We start from the raw sequence: 22,647 nt of genomic DNA, 5'->3' as shown, positions 1-22,647 counted from the left end.
TGCCACCACCACTTCTGGGCCACTGCAGCATGAGTTCACCCAGGTGTTTGGTTGTAAGCCTGAGAAAGGATTCTGCTATATTTGAAACCATTTAGAAATTGGTTTCTTCCATGCCATTCCATTGTTCCAGCTCTAGTTTTGTTCCAGGAGCTTGTCACCCCTCAGCACGGACAGCCCTGTAACAGAAAACAAAGTCCTTTGTTTGCTTGGGTCCCGGGGCCCCACTGGGACCAGTCTCCCAGTGAACTGCCTGAAATGCTTCTTTCTGCAGTAAGCTTTGTGGTTGTTTCAGTTCATCTCATTTCCTTGGGGAGTTTTCCTTCATAAAATGGCTGTAGCTCTTCTCCCTGTCAGGTCCTTAAGATATATTGTAACTGTATTTCATAGGGATGTAAAGAGGCTGGCAGCACTACATTCAGATGGAGCCATTCATCACAAGAGGTTAGCAAGGATGAATATAATTTAGTAGCATGACAAAATTTGTGTTCTGTTTTTGCTGGAATCCCAAAGCTGTGGGCAAGAACACTTCAGGCCTGGGATCCAGGCCTTGTCACTCTTGTGTCACAGTGGGCACAGTCCTGGGGGCACTGCTGGAGGGAAGGACTGACACACAACATGAATCTGACAGTTCTGGGGGTTGCCACGGCTTATGAAACTTCTGCATCTATTTTATTTTCTGTTCATCAAGAAAGCTCTGAGTGGAGACCAGATGGTACTAATTTGCTCAGGGTTATTGCTGGTCAAAATTAAACAGTGCTGTGCTCCATTCCCACAGACAGACATTAAACTGGAGATTATTATTTATTCATTGGTATTTCAGTCGTGTTCAGCTGGGATTGCAGCCTCCCTCAGCTGGGTGGTATTCAGAATACACACAGGCAGAGTTACAGTTCTTCGTCTCAAGAAACCTAAACCTGAAGTGAAATCCCCAGATGCAGAGTGCCGTGACCTCAGGCTGTTATCAAATAACTTCCCTCTACTGTTTCAAAACCCATTTCTCAGCAATATGGCTTCCCCTTTTTCCTTCTCAACTTGAGAACCAGTCTCAATGTCATATTACAGCAACTGCTAATTGGAATGACTGAGAAGACATGTTTCAAGGAAATGCTTGGGCTGCTTCAGCTCTGCTGCAAGGGTTGCTGATAGTGGTTGCTTTTCTTTTCCAAAACAAAACACAACCAAAACAGCCTGTAGATACCGTCTTGGAGATTTAGCCCTGGGGCAGTTTTTTTCATTTTATTGAGAAAAAGAGAGACTGTATGATGCCGCGTTTTTAACAGAAACTTTTCCCTGGAGCAATTCTTGACAAATCCACTGGCTTTCTCCAACTCTATATTTAAACAGTGGTGTTGAACGCTGCAGCCTAGCAGATCTCAGAGGACCTCAGCAGCTGTGTGTCCCACATGCCAGGTCTAGGACAGGTGGCACAAATCTTGGGGACGGGGGAAAACAGCACTTCAGAAAGACTAAGTGTCTCAGAGGACCTGAAGAGCAGAGGAGACAGAGCCACAATTCCATGTACTTTTGCAGAAGAAATCATCCCAGTATACTCCCAAGAGATTCAATGGAGGCCACCACAGAAACCTTCTGTTAGCCTGAAGTGCTTCGATAACATACCTGTTGTGGTCCATGTAGTGCATGGCAACACGCAGACAGTGAAATCCACTGATAACAAATATCAACATGAAGAAAAGTTTAAAGATAATGATATGGCTGTCATAGCAGTTTACACCCAATTAACTCATTACAAGCTGGTGCTCGAATGTGAGAGGCCAGTGATCCTATTAAAATGGTTGAGAAAAGTCGTAGGTTTGAATAAATAAAAGATTCTTTGGGACAATATCACAATTTTTCCTGGGAAGTTTAAAATCCAGAATTGATTTGAATAAAGGCTGATTGAAAAATCAGTAATCCAAGAATAGAGACACCCAAATTCTGAAGGCTATCTGAAAACAGTATCTTGGTGTGGTAGGAGCTGTCAGACTTCTAAGTATGAATCTCAAGTCTCTCCAATAGCTACAACTATGGCGTAGCTGGATATCAGGGCTTTGCCTCTCTGCACACACACCGCACCTGTCATCAGTTCCCTTGTGGTCCAAGAATTCCACAGCTTGTCATCAGAAGAGATTAGGGCTGGTCTGAGACAACAGTCTGCTCTGAAAGCCGGCCTGAACTCCTTCCCATCTTGGTAATTCAGTACTTGGTACATAGGAGCTCTCTGCATGGGAATTTTGGTCTGTTCTAGAGATTTTCCCAGGTAGCTTCTCTGTATCTCATCTCTGCTGAATACCTCAATGTGTGTGTGTTGATTGATTAACATCTGGGGTGGAGCGTCCTTGAGCTTCTCACACCATTCTGCTGCAGACGCAGAAGAGATCGAACTGTACATAGATAAGACATTTGCAAATAGTTGGTACAAACTGTTCCTGCAGAAGCAGAAATAGTCATGTAGGATAGTCTTTTGTATGCAGTTAAGATAATTAAAACACCCTTTGTATATCGCTGTCACGGACAAAATAGTCTGGAGTCAGGAAATTGCCAGGCCACTCAAATTTCTGATCACTGAGGGAAAGAAGAACACGATTAGATAGACACTTGTGCAAACCTCTATCCTCCTTCCTTTCCAGTCTCGGCTTCCCTTATTTTGCTACAGACAGAACTCCTCTGGCCAGGTGCAGGTGGATAGGAAATTGGAGTGGTATATCTAATAGTGTTCTGCTGCCCCATGCATAATGGTCTATGACTCAGGACATTTAGCATCATGGTTCCTGCCACACAGCACTGGCTTCAGCTAGCCTGTCCTTGAGTGTCCTTGCTCAGGAGTGAGCCTCTCACAGGACACAGTTCTTCAGCGGTGTCCCTGCTGCACAGTGGGTCACCCATGGGTTGCAGTCCCTCCTGGACGTGCCATTAGGTGGAGTTTATCCTCTCCAGACCCTGTGGCTACCAGTTTCCTTCTCACACATGTTTATATAGGGGGATCCAGTGCTTCTCTGGATGGGATTTTCACACGATGGCACGTTTTGGTGCACAGGATGTTTTCTCAGCATAATGTTTTCATTTCCTTCAGGGTCAGCTGGAAGCATTTTCTGCACGTGGCAAGTCATGACCTCACCCCATGCAGCCACCACTGCACACTGCAGCCATGACAGCCTGCAGTGTCTGCCCACTGCAGATAACAGCGGTGGAGCACACACTGTCACACAGCACACGGGGTGTCCTGCAACCAGCAGCTTGTAGGAGCCTTGCACTGGGAAGACCTGCTAACACCAAACAGTGGCCAACAGTTCGGAGAGAAATGGCCCCCCGTGGGAGAGTACCTTATGGTAAGATCAAGGAAAGGAGATTTTTCTTTTAAACAAACACTCTGCCACTGAGTGTCTCTGCATGGGAAATGGTTATTAAAATACCGTCACGGCACTCCCTTTTAAAGATGCACAGCTCAGTGTCTCCCCAACGGCATGAACGTCAGGGTTAACTCTACTTATCAGCAGTTGGTTCACTTACATTAGAAACTGTAGTAACCATCATTAAAAGCAGAGCCAAACATTATCAGAGCTGTTTTTTATTTTGTTTTTGCTGCCAAGTGAAGGCAGACTGCAAAGTGGCTCTGTTCATCCCTCAGAAAACACTGAGAAGGGGGAAATCTGGCAGCTGGATGTTGCTGAGTACTGTTTCTACATTAGGATGAGCTCCAGCCCTAAAACTGTGTTCTGTGAGTGTGTGTGTAAGGGGGAATTTGCTGAGATTGCAGAGGAGAAGTCAGAGCCATGCCCGCAGCCAGTCTGCACACAGCTCCATCCTCTGTGTGCTTTAAATAGAAATCTGGGACCACTGAGGCTTGCATAAAGTGTCTCAAACAATTACTCTGTGCACTCACACTCTGAGCTGGGCAAACAGGCTCCAGCGCATCATGTAAGAGCTGTGCAGGCCAGCTCCAGCTGTGCCCATTTCAAGAAGGGATTAAGAGAGGTTTAAGCTGTGGGGACAGCCTGCAGAACTGCTGCATTTGGGTGAACAGTATCCTCCTCGCTGCTGAGGACTTACTCTGGGTTTTCATTTCCAGTTGCTTTTTGCACCAATACCACTACACCTGAAGATGCAATGATTGCTATAATTCAATAATTTCAAAAACTTCTGTGATCTAAATAATCTCTGACAGCTGTGTTTGTATTTATCTAAATTTATAAAGAACAACGCCGACTCTGGTAGTAGTTATAAATCCCTCCATGCCCTCCGATATTACAGTCTATGATTACTGCACCATGAAATCTAAAGACTCAATTCAGAATATGCTTTTAAACACAGAAAGCCGTGGCAGCCTCTCAGGGAATGCTGTTTGCAGTGTCCAGGCTCTTAATTTTAATACTCATCCCTAATCCTACTTCCAGTAAATCAGAAGTGGAAATAAAATTGTACTGTTACACAAGTGCAAAGGCAGTTAATTCTGCCGTCAGCAGATGTGGTGGCTAAAGATCCCCTTAATCAGAGACATGTGATGTCTGAGTGACAGACCTCTGGATGGGAGAATAAATACCAATGTGAAAGTGAAACATTAGCAAACATTTCATATAAAACTGAAGTTATGTAGTGTGTGGGGGAGTCTGAGTCATAGACACATTATATTGCAGTATTAGATGTTGCAGACTGTGAACATGACCCTGTTAGCAGAAGGAACTCCTTCTGCCCCCCACCAAGCAGATAGAACACACCCAAACTCTTGTTAACCTGCAACAAGCTGCAACCATTGACTGTTACCACAATAATGTCTCCACTGAATTCCTATATATAATTTCTCTCAGGAATTGATTGGCCAATACATGGTTTTGGATATGAATGTCACTGTTTTGGGACAGTTGTAACTTCTACAGTCACACCACAAAGATTTCTCAGAGGGACTCACAAGTGACTGATGCTTACCCTGGGGTAATTACTGTCCCTCCATATGTACCTTTCATCTGTCAGATACAGTAAATTGAGACCCAGTCTGCCAAATTATGAATTCCTGCTTTCTCAAATTCCTTTAAAGATGCTCAAACTCTAACTGTTCTTCTCAGACTCCAGATATTTTCCCAAGGCCGGGAAAATGGAGATTCCTTGAGGACATGTGAAAGTGATCTCTGACAACACATTTTCATCTTGCAGGTTCTTTAGCACATAACAAATAGCTGGAATAAATTCAGCTGTTTTGGGGGGAATTGTATAATGGCTAATCTGATTCAGAATTCCTATGCAAATGTAAATAGGTAAAATGACGTAAGAACATCTTAAAAACAGTCTGTCTTCCTCACTCCTTCTGTACTCCTTTCATTTTTTTCTCTAAACTTCTTTTTGGCCTTAAAGTCCCCAATCACATTTTCATTGCACATTATATATGGAAAAAAAACTGGAAACTGGAGGGTTGTTTAATTTCAGTGTATGCATATGGGCTATGCTGATGTCCCTGTGAGTGACTATATTCTTCCTGAAAGCCATAGAAACAGCAAAAGGTCAGTATGTTTCCACAACTTATGAAAGGCTACAGCTGTCTATTTAATTAGACTGAGATGGTATTTTTTTCTGGAGCCAGCTGAGTTAAGAAGCTGTGAGCTGCTAGCTGACCAGGCTGCCATGCCATGGCTTCAAAGTATTGGAACCGCCACACCCACAGGGCAAGCTAAGAACTTTCAAGGCTGCATACATTAGAAATGAACATTGAAAACTGTGCAGTGTAGACCTTATATTTAATGCCAACAACGCATAATTTTCTTTAAGAATTGGAATGTCTAATTTATATAGATATTCCTTTGTTCAGTATCTGCTGAATAAAAGTACTGCATACAGCTTGGTTGTACCTCTGTTAGAAGGTATGTGCTGGAAGAGTTCTGGCTTAGATTTTGCTTGTTGCATAATGTCACCACTACAGTTATCTGTAGTTCAAAGCAGGTTTCAGGCAATGTCAGATGTCTCAGTGTCATGGAAAACAAATGTTTACCTACACAGACATTTCTCTCTTGGAATGTCTGTAGAATGTGTTTACTCTATGTTCCAGAGTAAGCTATTGGGCCAAAACTGCTGCTGTCAAATTGCTGTGTGTCATTGGCAGCTCATGTGGGGCTGGGGACTGGTATTTTGGTCTGGAGCACTTTGCAGATCAGGCATGTCTCCAATGGACAGGAGCTCAAGAGCCCTCCTGTAAGCATCACACAAAAATGGCTTGGACGCCTCTAATGCATAACATAAAATTCATCCACCTGCTGCACATGAGTCTTATCATAGTGTCTAGTGGCATAGGGTCTAGAAGTTAAGATGGGGTCTCTATGGGAGAAGTAACATACCCAGAATAAAAAGTGAGACTGTAACATTTTACATGATCAAGGTGAGGAAGTGGATGAAACTTTCTTCTAACAAATCCTGAAAAGACAAAGAAGGAACTTCTTGTGGATGAGGTTATGTGATTATCAGTGGCAGCCTTGACAATAAAAACAGCAGGGTTAGAGACATAAGGGGAGTAAGGAAGGCAAATAGGACAGTGTAGTCTCTGGGTTGTAGCAGAGCAAACTATAGCTTTGTCAGACAATTGGCAGGTGGGATCTCATGAGAAATAGTTCAGAAGTAGCTCAGGAAATCTACCAAGGCCTTAAGTACAGCATCCTCCAAATAGGACTGCAATACACAGGATGCCAAGTTGCTCTATCAGGAGACTGGATGGTGTAAATAAGAAACTCATGACTGAGCCCTGGAGCAATCAAACAGCATATAAGAGGGGGAAGACAGAATAGACAACAAATGAGAAATTTAGATATATTGCCTAGGCACACAGGGATAGGGTTAGTAAAGCCAAAGTTCAAGAGGAGCTGAAACTTGCCAGGGATGTGAAGCACAATAAGAAGAGCTTCTACTGCTTCATTAGTAGTGGAAAACTGAACAAGGAAAATATGGAACTGTTGCTGAATGGAGTAGAATATTCAGTGAGAGTGGGCACAGATACAGCTGGGGTATGTAGTGCCTTATTTGCCTCAGCCTTCAGATACAAGGTCTTTTGGGCACCTGGACTGAAAGGCAGAGTTCAGGGAGAAGAACTACCAACAGTGGATGAGGGTCAAGTCCGTGGGACCAGACAGGCCACACCCAGTAGTGATGAAAGAACTTTGACAATAGTGCAGTGAAGCCACTCTGTCATTTTTGAAAGGTTGAGTAGATTTAGGAAGGTCTCGAATAAGTAAAGAGGTAAATGTTTCACCAAGCTTCAAAAAAAGGCATGATCAGCATGACTACAAGTCATGGAGCATGGCCTCTTGAGTCACATTTCCGAGTACATGAAGGAGATGGTGATTTGGAACAGTCAGCATGGATTTTGTAAAGGGAAAATCATGCCTAATCACTCTTCTATGATAAAATGACTGGATTTGTGGTGAGGGGAGATGTGGATGCAACTCACTTTCACTGTAGCAAGGTTTTTGATATGCTGTCAGTTTTATGCTGAACTGACAGGTAAGGAGAGGGAAACGGGCAGTATACTCACAGGCATGGCAGCCATTCAGAGGGACCTGAACAGCCTAGAGGAATGGACAAGTGGGAATCTTCTAGAATTCTACAAGGATACACGCAAAGACTTGTATCTGCAACAGAAGACCCCCCTGCAACTATACAGGTTAGCTGGTTAGTTGGTTGAGCACAGATTAGCTGAAGAGCAACTTTGCTGAAAAAAGCCTGGAAGTCTTGGCAGACAGCAAGCTGAACATAAGCCAAGAGTGTAGCCTGGCAGCAAAGGCTGATAGCCTCCTGGAGTGTATGAATAGGAGCACTGGAAGTGGGTTGAGCCAAGTGATCATCTCCTTTGGCATTCATTAGATTGCATGTGAAAGACTGCATTTGCCCTCAGACACAAGAGAGACGTTGATCAACTGGAATAAGATCAGTGGAGGTTCAGAATGTTAAAGGAGCTGCAGGAGATGCCCCATGAAGAGGTGCTGTGCTTCTGTAGCTTGGATAAAAGAAGACTAAGTGTTCATGACAAAAAAAAAAAACAAAAGATCATTGGCATAAATTGAAACAAGAGAGCTTCAGACTGTATGTTGAGAAAAACCTTTAACCATGAAGATAGTCAAATAAGAGAATAGTGTCCGAAAAATTTGTAGAGTTTCCATCTTTGGATGATTTCAACATCCAGCTGGAAGAGTCCTGAACAACCTGGTCTGATCTCAAATCTCACTCTGAGACCTCTTAATGCTCCTTCTAACCTGAATTATTCTAGAATTTTATACATTTCATGGAGTTCTCACTGCTATCAGCTTGTTTCTGTGCCCCATTCTCAGTGAGCCTGGATGTAACACACCATGGATTCTGTGTTTAAGTAGGGACTGGGAGAGGAAATTCTAATGGCTTTTGGTGGAAGACATTTCTAACATATATCAGCTTCATGTTGTCTCACCATTGTATATGTATCCTGGAGCTGGTATATGTGAAGCAGTAAGAATCCCTGTTATTACCAGAAAGTACCTCTTTCTTCCAACCTTTCCTCCTCCTTCTACTATACCGCTAGAATGGTTCTGCTGATGACTGCTTGTACTTCTGGGAATACCAGTGGGGCCTGACCACGGGTAGATATTTTCCCAAGTAAGTGGAAGATGGAGAAGGGAACACTGTAGTCCAGGAAATTCTGGGAAAGGAAAGGGGAAGGAGACAAAGAGCTGCACTGATTTTTCCCATGGAAGGTAAATAAATGTAGCTGAAATAGCACTTTGACAGTAACGTCTTGACATCAGATCAATGTCAGGAAATGAGAGCAGATGCTGTTCAGAGAAGCTTTATCTCCCAAAATTGCAATCGCAGTGTACATAACAACCACAATTGTTGCAACATGTTTTAAACCAGAGTAACTGACGTGATGTAACTGACTTCTGTGCAGAAGTCCTCTCCAGATGATGTCAAACAGGGGAAACTCCCAGTTAACAAACCCAGGACATTCTACTGTCTGTAGGTGGTCTACAGCAGCAAGAATGTCTGGAACAGCTTTGAAAAATGCTTGTATTCACAGTCCATTCTCCCTTCTCTTAGGATTAAAGCAAGAGCACAAAGCACAGCAGTCACCCATGTTAGGTTTCTGGGTAGTCAAGAAACATAGCACGAAGACTGAAGATGATGGTGAGAGAAGAAGGAAAAAGTTTCCCAATTCCACTGAATGGACTTCACATAGGTCACTGTTCTGGATGTTGGATGGGAATGACAAGCATGCCCCAGGTTTGCTTTACCATAACAGACCTTATATGAAGGCCAAACTACAAGCAGCATCATGATGAACTCTCAGTCAAAGCCTTCATCTTGATTGTCTTAAGCAACCAGAGACTTACTGCCCTAAATCTTGAACGAATGTACTGCAAGTAAGTATCCACTTCTACCACTATTTCTGGACAATTGTTTTGTCAGTAAAACCTCATCTGCTATTCCAGCCTAGCCTGCCAGGAAGAATATGATTTCTAGACTCCATGTCTTCCTTTGGTAGGAGGATAAAGTCGTCTTGGACATCTCCCTTTGCTTGGGAATAGGCAAGAAGAAAAAAGCAAAATCCTAAATTTAAAATGGGTAAAGAAAAGGAATAGCCAAGAAAGATGGATAGCAAAACAAACAGCAAACAAAAGCAGAAGGAATAACAGCAAGTAGAAACAAAATGTAATGCCTTTCATCATGGATCCTGGCAGTAAGCTGTTGAGCAGAGTGCTTCTGTGAGCTGCATTAAAGGTCACGAAGCAACAAAAGCAAAGTGAAGTCAGGGTGAGGTACACAGTGACAAAAGCACAATGAAAAATGGTTACTCTACTACATGACTACATGGAATAGAAAATGAGGGCTAAACATAATTAAATGCTAGAACCTGTTCTGAACCTAGAGCCCAGGACCAAATCTTTGCCCCCCAAATACTCAGTGAACATATAAAAAATACTTGGAAAGCTATGCTTTAGTTTTCCAATTTGTTAAATTAAAACAATGTTATGTACTTGGTATATTTTATGGCCTTCATTCCCTCAGTGTTCAAAGGGCTCTAAGATCTTAAAAGGGAAGGCTGATACCGAAGCACAAAACATATTCTTTTTGACTCCCATCTTATTGATCAAAATCTCTCATACATTTGAAAGTACTCTCTCCCTGAATTACAGTGGCTTTTCAAAAGTACATACCAGTGCCTCACAACTCGTGAATAATAACCTGAAGACCCATAATCCAATTAACCTGAGAGACAGGAAATTTATTCAGAACACTGAATTAATATTCTTATTTTTAAAAAATCTGTAAGATTCTGTAAGATAATAAGCCCACAAATAATTCATAGTATATTTTTTTCCAAAATCTCTTTGGACTTCTGATCTGGCTGCATCAAGAGACAAAAAAAAATGTTAAACTTCAGTTCCTGCAGACAAAACCTATTAAAGAAATTTGAGTCTTGTAAGTAAAAAGGCATTTACCAAGGAATGCGAGTGTAATCAAGTTTCCATTAAAAATGTTTTCCAATACCTAACTGCACCGATGACATTAACTAAACCTTACAACATTTTCTACATGACAATATAGTGACGTGGACTCTTTTAATTTCATTTTATAATGCAGGACTATGTGATAATTGCACAATCAGTGAGTGATACTTGTAAAGTAAAAATGCAGCCCACTGAACATAGAACAACCTACTTTTGCCTTTGTTGAATCAGAGTTCACATCCAATAATCCATTTTACTTAAACCATAAGAGGGGGAAATTTAAATTTGTCTAATTCTGTAATCATCACACCAGTTTCACATAGCAGTACTGACTTCAGTATGTTTATGCCTCATTTATATCAGTGTAAGAGAGAATGAGAAAGGCCACAAGTATTTTATTTTTCTTAGCCTTCCCTATTCACCCAGGTAAGCTGAATGTAACTAGCATGTATGGAAGGAGTAAAAGTTCACACTCCAGCAGTGCCTTTAAAAAACAGAGTACCTGTACTTGCTTGATTGCCAGTAAGTACCAGGTAGACCTATAGAAGATTAAAGCACTTCCATCCTGCTGCTTCTGTGACAACAGCTAGGAGTTGCTCAGAAAACGCTGAGTGAAGTTCATGTTCCCTAGTCACCTATAATCAAGAGCATTAAATCTATGCAGGAATTCACTACGATTTTCTAGATAGAACAGATAAAGATCAGAAATGTTATAGAAGATTAAATACAACATAATCTTTTATTCATGAATAATTCACAACCGTATTCAAAGAAATATTGGAATTCCTGGCTCCTTATGAAGAATTTAGAGACTTCAAAATCTTTCTCAAGAAGTATACAAAGATATCTACATGAAGAAAGATTAGTATACGTTGCTTGTACAGATCAACTCATCCATCTTGAGCCCATCTCCTGAACCAGAATCATCCTTATTTACTTTCACATTAAATATAACTATCAGAGGAAACAGTGACTACAGTGAGTGATCAAAGATATTTACATTTTTTATTGTGTCCGTCAAGAGAACTCAGCACTTGCATGCTACACTCACTGCTCTGATGGGTCTTCCAGTCAGCTCATTTGGCTCACCAAGACAATAATCAATTACTTTCATGAAAAAGTTACTGCCTATGCACAGTAAAAGGGGAATGGCTGATTCAAGTCCCACATGGCAGCCATCTTCCTCCCTTGTTAGCATAACATTTAATGTTTTCAAAATCTCTGCTTGTGATGACAGAAACCACCATTTATTGTGCTCCCAGCAGCTTTTGCTGTAACCTCTGCAAGGAGGTTAGGGCAGATTCTATGAGCTAACTGTTCAACAGATTGCTCTCAGAATGCCTCCAGCTGCCAAGCAACCTTGGGACTACTCACCAGCTGTATGGTTACAGTCCCTCAGCACTATATTAGCTGAGCAACTGATTAGAAGTTTTCTGATTTAACAGGTCAGAGTTTCTTATTAAAAACAGAAATTCAAATAAGACCTCTTCTTGCTTAATGGCAACCAATTTGTTAGAAAAGAGCATGCTTGGACATCCAGGAATGCCAAAGGTATGGATGACCCAACTACTACTTAACAGATTTTGCATCATACACGAGTTTCCCACAAGGTGGATACTTTTTTTTTTCACCAGCTCTGCCCACTTTTTTTCATGTATCTACAATTATGTTGTGCATGTACAATAGAAAAGTACAACCACCCTCATGCTACATGGAAGAAATAGACAGCAGGCTTGCCAGCTGGTAAAGAGGACTCTAAACAATACACTAGGGAACAGTGATAATAGCTTGCAGTTAAGTAAGGGAGGTCAGGTTGGTAAGTAATGGGACAAGGTGATAGGAGAAAGAGAGCCCTTGGGAAGGATGAAATAGATACAAAAGAGCTTTCTCAAATGTCCATACACAAACATGCAGCCAGAGAAACAAACAAAAGCAACAAGACTCCACATCTGTGACATTGCTTGAACCATTGGAACATTATGAGATCAGCCATACCAGAATTCTGGGACGTTTGGATGGATGGATGAATGGGTGGATAGACAAAGGCTGTCAAAAGAAATATTAAACCATTGCCCAGGTACTCAGAGACGATTTCAGGAAAGCCAAAGTTGAAACTTCGTGAGGGGCATCAATGACAACAAGAGCTTCTACTGCTGAATTAGCATTAAAAGAATACACAAACATGGGCCTGCTGCTGAATGGGATGGGTGATGTAGTGACAGTGAGCACAGATAAGGCTAAAACATTCAAGGCTTCTTTTGCCTCAGTCATCGCCAGCAAGGTCTTTCAGGCCATTGTGTCTAGAGATGGGAGCAAAGGAGAAGAGCCTTTCCCGTGGGAGAGGATTGAGGCAAGTATCTCTTGAGAAACCTTGTCTCGTCCAATGAGATCAGATCCCACGCACTCTGTGAGGTGAGGCTGAGATTGCTCAGCCTGGAGAAGGCTTTAGGGAGCACCTGATAGCAGCCTTCTAGTGCCTACAAGGACATTAAAATGGGGAAAAAAATCACTCGGAGGATAATGAAGCACTGGAACAAATGGTCCAGAGAGACTAGGGAACCTTGTCCCTTGGAAATTTTCAAGATTTTATGTGACAAAGCCCTGGCAACCTGTTCCAAATTCCACATCAACTTGCTTTGAGCCAGGCTAGAGATCTTCCATGGTCCCTTCCAACCTGGATGGTTTTATGAATTATCAAAGAGAGTTTAAGTGAGTTGCCTGATATCCATCAGGATGAGGTCGGAAAAGTAATGGGCTCAGTTATTTGCCAAGACTTCAGCTCACCTTTTATCTTCCTGATGCATGTCCTCTGCCAGCAGATCAAAGTCATGCAATGTTTTTAAAAAATACACGTGCACTATTGCATCCAGGAACACCTTCTAATTCCCAGGTCTGAGTCCAGAACCATACCACATCCTGACTGTATCTGGAGCTCTCATGTCACCCTTGTGAGACTGGAAATTCACAGCAGTCCTCCTTGCTCTGACCCCACCTTGCACATCACAAAAAATAATCCCAGGTTCACCTCTTGGAAAGCTGATCTGATACAATAGATGCTAAACTGGACAGTGAGCAGCCTAAACACCCACGTACCAACCACAGTGTGAATTTAAATCAAGATACAACTCCTGTATTGCTTTCCTGATTTAACGGAACTCCTGAGAACTTCCCCATAGCTATGACTCATAGGAGAGGTGGGGAAGACTACCGCAGCAATGTTCACATAAACAAGGACCACTGACCATTTCTTCTACATATATATTCTCACCATTGTCTTCTGGATCACTTATTTTCCATCTTTAATTTCACTCTCACTTTTTTGCATTGCTCCAGGCTAGACAATTTACCTTTACTATCTTCTAAACATTTCCCTTTGGGAGGAAAATGTTTGACTCTTTAGTATTCCAGCATAAAGTAGAACATTATTTCTTGAGCTACACGCTCTGGTATTTCCTTATTCCCTCCAATTTCTAAGGCATTTTCATTCTCTCTGTAAAAGAGACCTTTGGGATTAACAATTGTATAATATTTTTCAGTTAATTGTAGTATATATCTTAAAAGTCTTGCGAATTTAAACCTTTTAATTTGAATCAACTTGTTATTATCAAATGGAAGATCCTTGTGACAGTATCAGTTGTTTTTTATGGGGATAAAACATAAGCACTAATAAATATAAGGTGAGTGATACAGAAATAAATCCTCTTAATAGGAATATGGATTAATTCCCACTACTATGATCAGGTTATAAAAGAGAGCAAACGGTACTGTGTAGACCATAGAAGGAGTAATCTGCAGAGAAAAAATTAATCAGATACCGTCTGCTTCCCCAGCAAGAAGAAAGAAACTGATGCCAGAAGCAGGAAAAGGCATATCTGAGATAGAGAAAATGAATGAGAAAATGAAAACACATGGAAGGGACTGATTCAGTGTAGCAAAATTAACAGTGGCTATGGAAAGGTTCATGTTTCATTTGACACTGAAATTTGTCATAAAGCCAAGTATTTATCTCACTGAGTTTGTTGGACTACGAATTACTCAAAGCGTTTGTGGAACGATTATTACTTGCTACCCAATCAGCTAAAGGCCTGACTTTTTAATTTTGTGCTAAAGATTATCACATTTCCATGTGTAAGAAGTAATATTGCCAGAGAGCTGATTATTGCTTCATCTCAGGCAATACCTTCAGTGCTGATTTGACACACAAATCCTATCTCTAAAATCAGCAATCTAAAATCTCACTCCAGTTTCCACTCACTTTCAGATCTCAGGTTCTAATCTATAGAGAAATAAATACAAAAGACAACTTGCTAATGATCCCAGAGGAAGGACTAACTGTAAACAAGTGGGGATTTCAGGGGTGTGCTTTAATAATTTGGTTCATTTCTTGAGAGTACTGAAGAAGAAATGAGGCTGTAGGCAGGAACTGAGATCAGGCAGCCTGGCAAACTGGGATGGGAAGAGACACTGGCAAGAAAATGCTGTGTGCAGGGACGTGTGCTGTAATTCAGTTCAGTTCAGCAGTTTATCAGATTGACAAACTCCCCAGATGTGGCCAAAGTGAAAGAGAAAAGCCAGATCCTACAGGTACTCGTTGGGTAGGTGCAATCCAAATAAAACAGGTCAAACTGGGATCTCATGTTGATTCCGAATGCAGTACAAGATGTTACATAGCATGGCTGCCATCTCTCTTTTTACAGGGCTCAAGCAGCTTTTCCTCCTCTTCCACTGCTCAGCACTTCTTGTAGCTCCTCATAATTCTAGGTAATGGGTTTTTTTATTATATATGCATCAATCTGATCTGTATCGATCAGAAACGTGTGCACAAACTTCATCCCTGTCTCCTCCTGCCACACGGTAGACTCTGATCTCCAGTTTTCATTTCATGTTTCATCAAGAAGTACTAAATTAAAATTAGGACAAAGACAAATCAATTTGATTTATAAAAAGACCAAAATCCAAACATAGCATTCATAGAAAGCGCTATGCAGCTGTATATAATGTAGCAGGTGTCTATCTGTTCAACCCAAAGGCTTTCTTGGTGCTGACAGTTTGCTTCTGTGCATGCTCGCAGCTGCCCCAGTACCTCCGCCCATCAGCATCTGCAGACAACATCCTTCTGCTTTCATCCAGAGAGGATTTCTAGGCCACGCTTCACACACACTAATGGGATTAAGCTCTTCACAAAGCACTGCTGCAATCTTTTCCTGCATGGAGAGCGAGAGCAGAAAGCTGCCCACTGTGTAACTGCTGCTCCAGCGCGTGCCCTCCAGCAGAGCCCTGACCAGTTGGCTGCAGCAGCCCAGGCTGCCTGCCCACCGGCCCCAGGTTGTCTGTTGGACAGAGAATTTAAGATGGATTGGGGTTGAAAGAGAACAGAAAAACCTGTGTCTAATCTATATCCTAAAGACAGTGGGCAGAATGCAGGGAGCCCTGTTACCACTCCAATGACAGCATTTTCCGTAGACCAGCCAATGCAGAATTTGCAAAGCTCAGTGCCCCGTGCCAACTCAAATATTGTGCAAGACCACTCTTAGCAAAATAACTTTTTGGCAGAGATCATTCCTGTCTGGGACAGCAGAAAGAAAGATTCCCAGCTCCACAAAAGAGTGCACACACACACATACACACTGCTTCATCACCTCTGCAATTATTCACCAAACACACCGATTTTAATCCTGCTCAAGTCAATAAAACTGCTGACACTCTAAATTTAAGTACACAATGTAGTTTTTGGTGGATATGAAATTTGGCTAATATTCTAAATTCATCTCTTTTCATTCATTGTTATCTTAAGAATCAACAAAATGCAAACCCAAACATCAATTTCCATGACAAATTCCCTGGTTTTGAAGGTTCTCCCCTTGCCAGTTTCCATCTCTATTTTTTTCCACCTCTGCACGGGAGAAGCACAGCCCATGGCACAGCCCAGCAGCAGTTTGAATGCACCAGCACTGAGTGAGCAGAAATGATGCTGCATCTGTCTGCAGGGTTTGCTCACCTCGAGCTAGGATGACTTAGCAGAACAGCCCTGCATCCCTATGCAGCACCTCAGCTCCAGCCATGGTACAAACATCCTTGCCGACTGCCTGAAAGAACCTTAATTTGTCCCACAGTCAAACCCTAAGGCTGTGGTGAGCTGTTATGAAAATGGGCATCACTTGGGGCTCAGTCCTGATCCCTCTGCAATCTAAGCATTCACACTCCTTGGAAACAGCAGGAGCAAGATCCTTCCCTGATAAACCTCCTAGATCTCACTGAGAAAGCATGCAAGGGAAAAAATAACACATTTTTTTAAACTTGTAGTGTACCAAATGTGATATTTTTTGGCAGAAAACTGTCTGTTCAGTACTGCTTACCCTCCATACCACTCTTCCAGAGAGCAGCAATTAATTATTCATTCATTTCTCCTTCTACAGAAACAGTAGGCAAGATGCTGAGCTTACCGAAGTCAGCGGCAGCTCAGGGTTCTCATGGGAGAAGCGGTGCTTGCTGCGGATCACGCCTAGCAGAGCACGCCTGAGCGTGTTAGCGCAGCGCCAGCTCAAGGCTGGAGTTCACGCGAGGAGACTGGTTGAGGTCATCAGCTGAGGAACCGCCACTCCTGTAATGGCAGGGCTGGAGCACACCGCTAAGTGTCAGGGCTGGCTGCTGTCTTTTACAAATGCGCTGATTTATCTTGTTTTGCTTCAGGTGTTTTCCTGCAAAGCTAGCGTGAATGTTGCGGAAACTAGGCGGTCAGTAAATATGCCTAATCTTTCCTGTTGCCAATGCAGCGAAAACAGAAACTGTGGGGAATCAGTGTTTCTAGAGGATGCCTGTTTTTTTTCTTTCTTCCTATGTGTGTAGAAAGAAAACAAAGATAGACAAAACCTTCAGCTTTCTAGAATGACCATGGAGACCCAGGCCACTAGTGAGTCATCTTCAGGCTCTCCAAGCCTGACAACCGGCGCTCGTCTGGCCCTCAGACACAACTCTGGCTGGTGTGGTTGAACTTTGCAAATTTTGCTATCGCAGCGGTGCTATGGACATTGTTACCAATGTGTTTTTACCAGGACACCTAACTGTACATCTAACTCTCTTTGAAAATCATATTTTCAAATATACCACAGAACAGCGATCAGTTTTGTTCGAGGTCTCCTATTCCTCCACCCATGCAAAGCTCAATCATGCCCCATGCACACTGCAGTCACTGTCGTGGCAGTGCAGGGGCTCTGGTTTGAATCAGTTCTCATCACTTTAGGGGATAAACAAACACAGAACTGAAGTGGTCTCAGCTACAGAGGACTCACTTTTTATTGTTTTACTCCAGAGCAATGAGAAGTGATTAAATTACAAACACTGTTCTGGACAAATGGCTGTAAAATCTTCACAGTATGCCATAACATCAAAAATTCTCAGCCAAACACTGCTGGAGAGACTATTTAAAATTAATTCTGAATCCTCAAATATATTTACTGGAAATAGATCACTCTTCTTCCTGTAAAAGCCAGATGTATTAATTAACATGAACTCTTATTTGCCCAAGCTGAGCCTCAGGGCACGGTAATGAAGAGGAGGAAATTTGGTTTGAGAAGCAAAGAAAACACTCTCTGCTTACTCATTTTAAAAGAAAAAGAAACCCAGCTGCTCGGATGTCTGTGGACCCTGATGTGCGGGCAAAGCACAGGTGATCCAATTTAATGTTCACGTCAGCTACTCACTTTCACTGCATGCCACAGTCCACAGCCATCCCTTAACTGGCCGTGAGGGGTTATTTCAGTTGCACACTGTGCCATGGACTCAGCCTGTATAGCTCAGAGGTTACTCACACAAAGTTTAATGGCTCAAGTGCAGCACTGCACAAACAAGGTTAAGTAATGTCAGTCCAGATCTAAAAGCAGTGTACCCATTTTTATGTTATCTGGAACATAATAATATAAAATAAACTCTACTGACCCAAGCTAGCTCTGTTCACTGTATATCTGGACCCTGGGAAGACTCCGAAGTGTGGCACAGGCACCTTCACTCATGGAGCCCCTATTAAACCCTATCCTAATCCAAGCTGGTTCTAGGCAGATGCACCCAAATATCCATGCACAACACTTAACTCATGAAAAATCTTGAGCACCAGTGAAACACAGAGCAGAGAAACTTGGGTGGCTCTTGATGGAGGCAGCCTCAGGACTCAGTCAAAGCAGATGAACTGTCATGGATCCACAGCAACTATGCAGAAGCAGTCAAGTATCTCAGTACTTCAGAAGCTTCAAGGGATTCTGTGGCATTTGTACACCTCTGTGACAGCATCTTCAAGTTAACTCAGCTTTGTGTTATTCTGAACAGGGAAGTGATTGACTGAACTTGTTTTATCTTTGAAGATCAAGCAAAAACCTAAGCACTGCTTATGCAATGTATGTCAAGAAATAAAAATTAATAAGCAAAATAAAGCCATAATCATAACTTGAAGTGAACATGAACCTGAAATTCACCTCTTCCAAAAGCCAAGGCAAGAGGTCTTGCAGCATATCTGAAAGGCTAGGAATCTCCCCCCAGCAGAAATACATGCATCTCCTTCCAAAGATAAGACCTAATGGTGAGATAGAGCTCTTTGGAAAGTATAAATTTAAACTGGCTTGCTGTAATACACACTTCGAACCACAAAATCTGATAACTTCTTAAAGGACAGCCATGATGAAATTCTTGCTGACCCAGGTCCTGCAGTCACACAAACATCTCTTGCTATGCTAGAATTTAGGAAAGAGCTGCTACACCATGAACTGAACAGCAACTTCAGTAGACAGACCACCAAGCGGTATTTTAACAGAATATTAGTTTGTGTATATACACATAAATATATCTTTATATATATAATTATATATATATTATATGTACACAGAGACCCAAGAATCTGAGTATCAAACTACATATAATCTAGTGTGGCTGCCCACCAAAAGGCTCTGCCATTTCCCAGAAGTAGAATCTTGCACTGAATTTAACCTTATCCTATAGCACATCTTATTTTCTTACACATTGTGCTCAGTTATTTATACAGCCTGCATAACACAGAATTTTTAAAGAGTATTTTGAGTTACGAATTAATTAGGCTTCTACACAAGCGTTTGCATAAACTACAGGGGAGAAATACTAGTGTTTGCTTCATTCACTGAATATGATTTAAAGTGATGTGTCAGGATTTTCTTTTATTTGCTTTATGCAAAATAATCCACTACTCCATAATTCCTTGTGATTGGGATACTATTTTACAAGACTATTGATGGATGCTGTTTAGCAATGAGAATAAAATTCTCAAGCCTGCTAAAATCTACTTAGATGGTACTAACACCTGAGCCAGTTGTGTACCGATCATCTTTGGAGCTCCATCCATGGTGAAAGAATGCCGTTAATTATACAGAGGAAGTACCGAGATGCTGCAGAAAGGTGTAGGGTGGGAGGCTTTAGGAAGGACAAGAGAAGATTTAGGAGATTTAGTCCTGAAGAAAAGTCTCCGTGTTCCACTCTGTTTTCTTCATAGTTTCACAATGAATGGTGCACTGAGCTGGGGGAAGACAGATGTCTGACACAATCCAGCAATACCAACGTGCCTGTCAGGCACAGAGACATTTGGTGCCAGTTGTTATAAGCTTCAACACCACCACAAGCACTGGCTGCACCAACCTGTGCCAAACCTAAAGCACAAAGGAGTTCAGCTATACCTGCATATTTGAACAGAAATGATCAGTTTTAAAATATAATGCTGGCATCTAATTCATAGAATCACCAAACCATAGAATCACAAGGTTGGAAAAGATCTCTAGTCCAACCATCCGCCTACTACCAATATAAGCCCACTAAACCGTGTCTCTTAGTACATCTAAATGTTTCTTGAACAGCTCCAGGGACAGTGACTCCACCACCTCCCTGGGCAGCCTGTGCCAGCACTTGACCCTCTTTTGGAGAATAAACTGTTCCTAATATCCAACCTGAACCTACCCTGGTGCAACCTGAGGCCATTACCTTTCATCCTACTGCTGTTACATGGGAGAAGAGGCCAAGCTCCCCATTGCCACAACTTCCTTTCAAGCAATTGCAGAGAGCGATAAGGTCTCCCCTGAGTGTCCTCCAGACTAAACAATCCCAGATTCATCAATACGCTTTGGAATTATCACCAAGATAAACAGGGATTGGTCCAGGCTCAGAATTAATTATCAAAAGAATCACAGAATCCTTAGAGTTGGAAGGGACCTTTAAAGATCATCTAGTCCAACTCCCCTGCAGTGAACAGGGACACCACAGCTAGATCAGGCTGCCCAGGGCCTGATCCAGCCTGGCCTTGAAAGTCTCCAGGGATGGGGCATCAACCACATATATGGGCAACCTGTTCCACTGCCTCACCACCTTCACTGTAAAAGAATTTATTTATATCCAACCTAAATATACCCTCTTTAGGCTTGAAGCTGTTTCCCTTGTTCTATCATCACAGACTCTGCTAAAGAGTCTGTCCCCTTCTTTCCTGTAGCTCCCCTTTAGACACTGAAAGGTCGCTTTTGGGTCACCTTGCAGCCTTCTCTTCTCCAGGCTGAACAGCCCCAGCTCTCTCAGCCTGCCCTCGTAGAGGAGGTGGTCCATCCCTTGGATCATTTTTGTGGCCCTCCTCTGGATGTGCTCCAACAGGTCAATGTCTCTCTTGTACTGAGGACTCCACATCTGGACAGAGTACTCCAGATGAGGTCTCACAGCACAGAGCAGAGAGGCAGGATCACCTTCCTCACCCTGCCAGCCACGCTGCTTTTGATGCAGCCCAGGATACAGCTGGCTTTCTGGGCTACAAGGGCACACTGCTGGCTCACGTCCAGCTTGCCATCCACCAGTACCCCCAGGTCTTTTTCAGCAGGGCTGCACTCAATCCTTTCATCCCTCAGCTTGTATTGGTAGTGAGAGTTGCCTCGACCCAGGAGCAAGGCTTTGCTGAACGTCATGAGGTTCACCTGGGTCCACTGCTCAAGCCTGTCTAGGTCCCGCTGAATGGCATCCCAGAAAAAAAAAAAAAAAGAACAAAACAAAACAAAAGAACCAGAAACTCTTCAGGTGAGGTGAAAAATTCACAATGTATGTGCAGAAATTTCAGTCACATGGATTTTCTGCGTAGCTGCAACATGACTCTCACAGCTAGATGAAATAAATATCCAGTTTTGCAATGGTGATCAAAGTGATATGATCTAATCTCCATCTTAATTTGGCTGTCCTTGTATACAATACATCAACCTGAGAATGTACTTGCAGGACAGATTTCCTCCAAAAGCAGCAGCAGACTACATTACAGACTTTATATATGTGTATATACATATATAAACTGCTGACTGGACACTTCTACTCAGAATATCATTTCTTAACAGAAATCCCAGGGGACAAAAACATGTCCCTGGATTAATATGACTTCATAAAACCTACCATTATAGTTCTGTTTATTAAAATCGTGTAAAATGAGTACCTCTAGAAGTGTCTGATATGTCAAAGGAGAGTGATAGAAATCATTAGTGAAGATCCTCACTCACTGAAGATGCTCACTGATAGAGCACTTAGCTCTATCAGCAGGCTGAAGAAACAATTCAGCTGAACTTCCATTTACAATGAAGAACGTGACTTCTTAATGTGGTTCCATCTAAAAGGAGAAGTTATGCCTACGTAAATTACAAATCCTGGTTTCAGTAAGCCAGATGAACAGCCCAAAGCCAGTTACACAGATAACAGACAAAAACAGCACAGGCATCCAGGGTTTGAGGTCCCCAGGATCACCTCTCTTCACCCACTGTAATACACTTCCACTGCTACAACAGCTGGAGTATTTCATTTTTTTCCAAATTTAAAATATGTTCTCTTAACCAGCGAAGTGTGATTTAATATAGTTCTGTTCAGCATAATACTATTTTCTATTAATACTCTGAAGTGTCCTAACTTTACAATATTTCATTACAGATACAGCCTTAGATTTGCTCACATGAGCTAAATTAAACCATTCTTCAACTTTGGGCGCATTGTAAGATCCAAGAAAGAGCCAGCAGGCGGAGGGGGAAGATGCTGACAATTAAAAATTCCGTCTGAGCATGTCACCATTAATTATGCTATTGAAGGCTTGAAGATTTATCAGCAGAACTCTGTAGAGAGAAATGTCAGTTTTTAAAAAACAAGCCCTGTGGTATGTCTCTGACTTTTCTAATTTCTT

This window comes from Numida meleagris, chromosome 1, assembly GCF_002078875.1.
Source record: "Numida meleagris isolate 19003 breed g44 Domestic line chromosome 1, NumMel1.0, whole genome shotgun sequence".
Classification (NCBI taxonomy): domain Eukaryota; kingdom Metazoa; phylum Chordata; class Aves; order Galliformes; family Numididae; genus Numida; species Numida meleagris.
The sequence above is the reverse complement of the archived record's forward strand: the minus strand, read 5'-3'. Positions refer to the sequence as shown.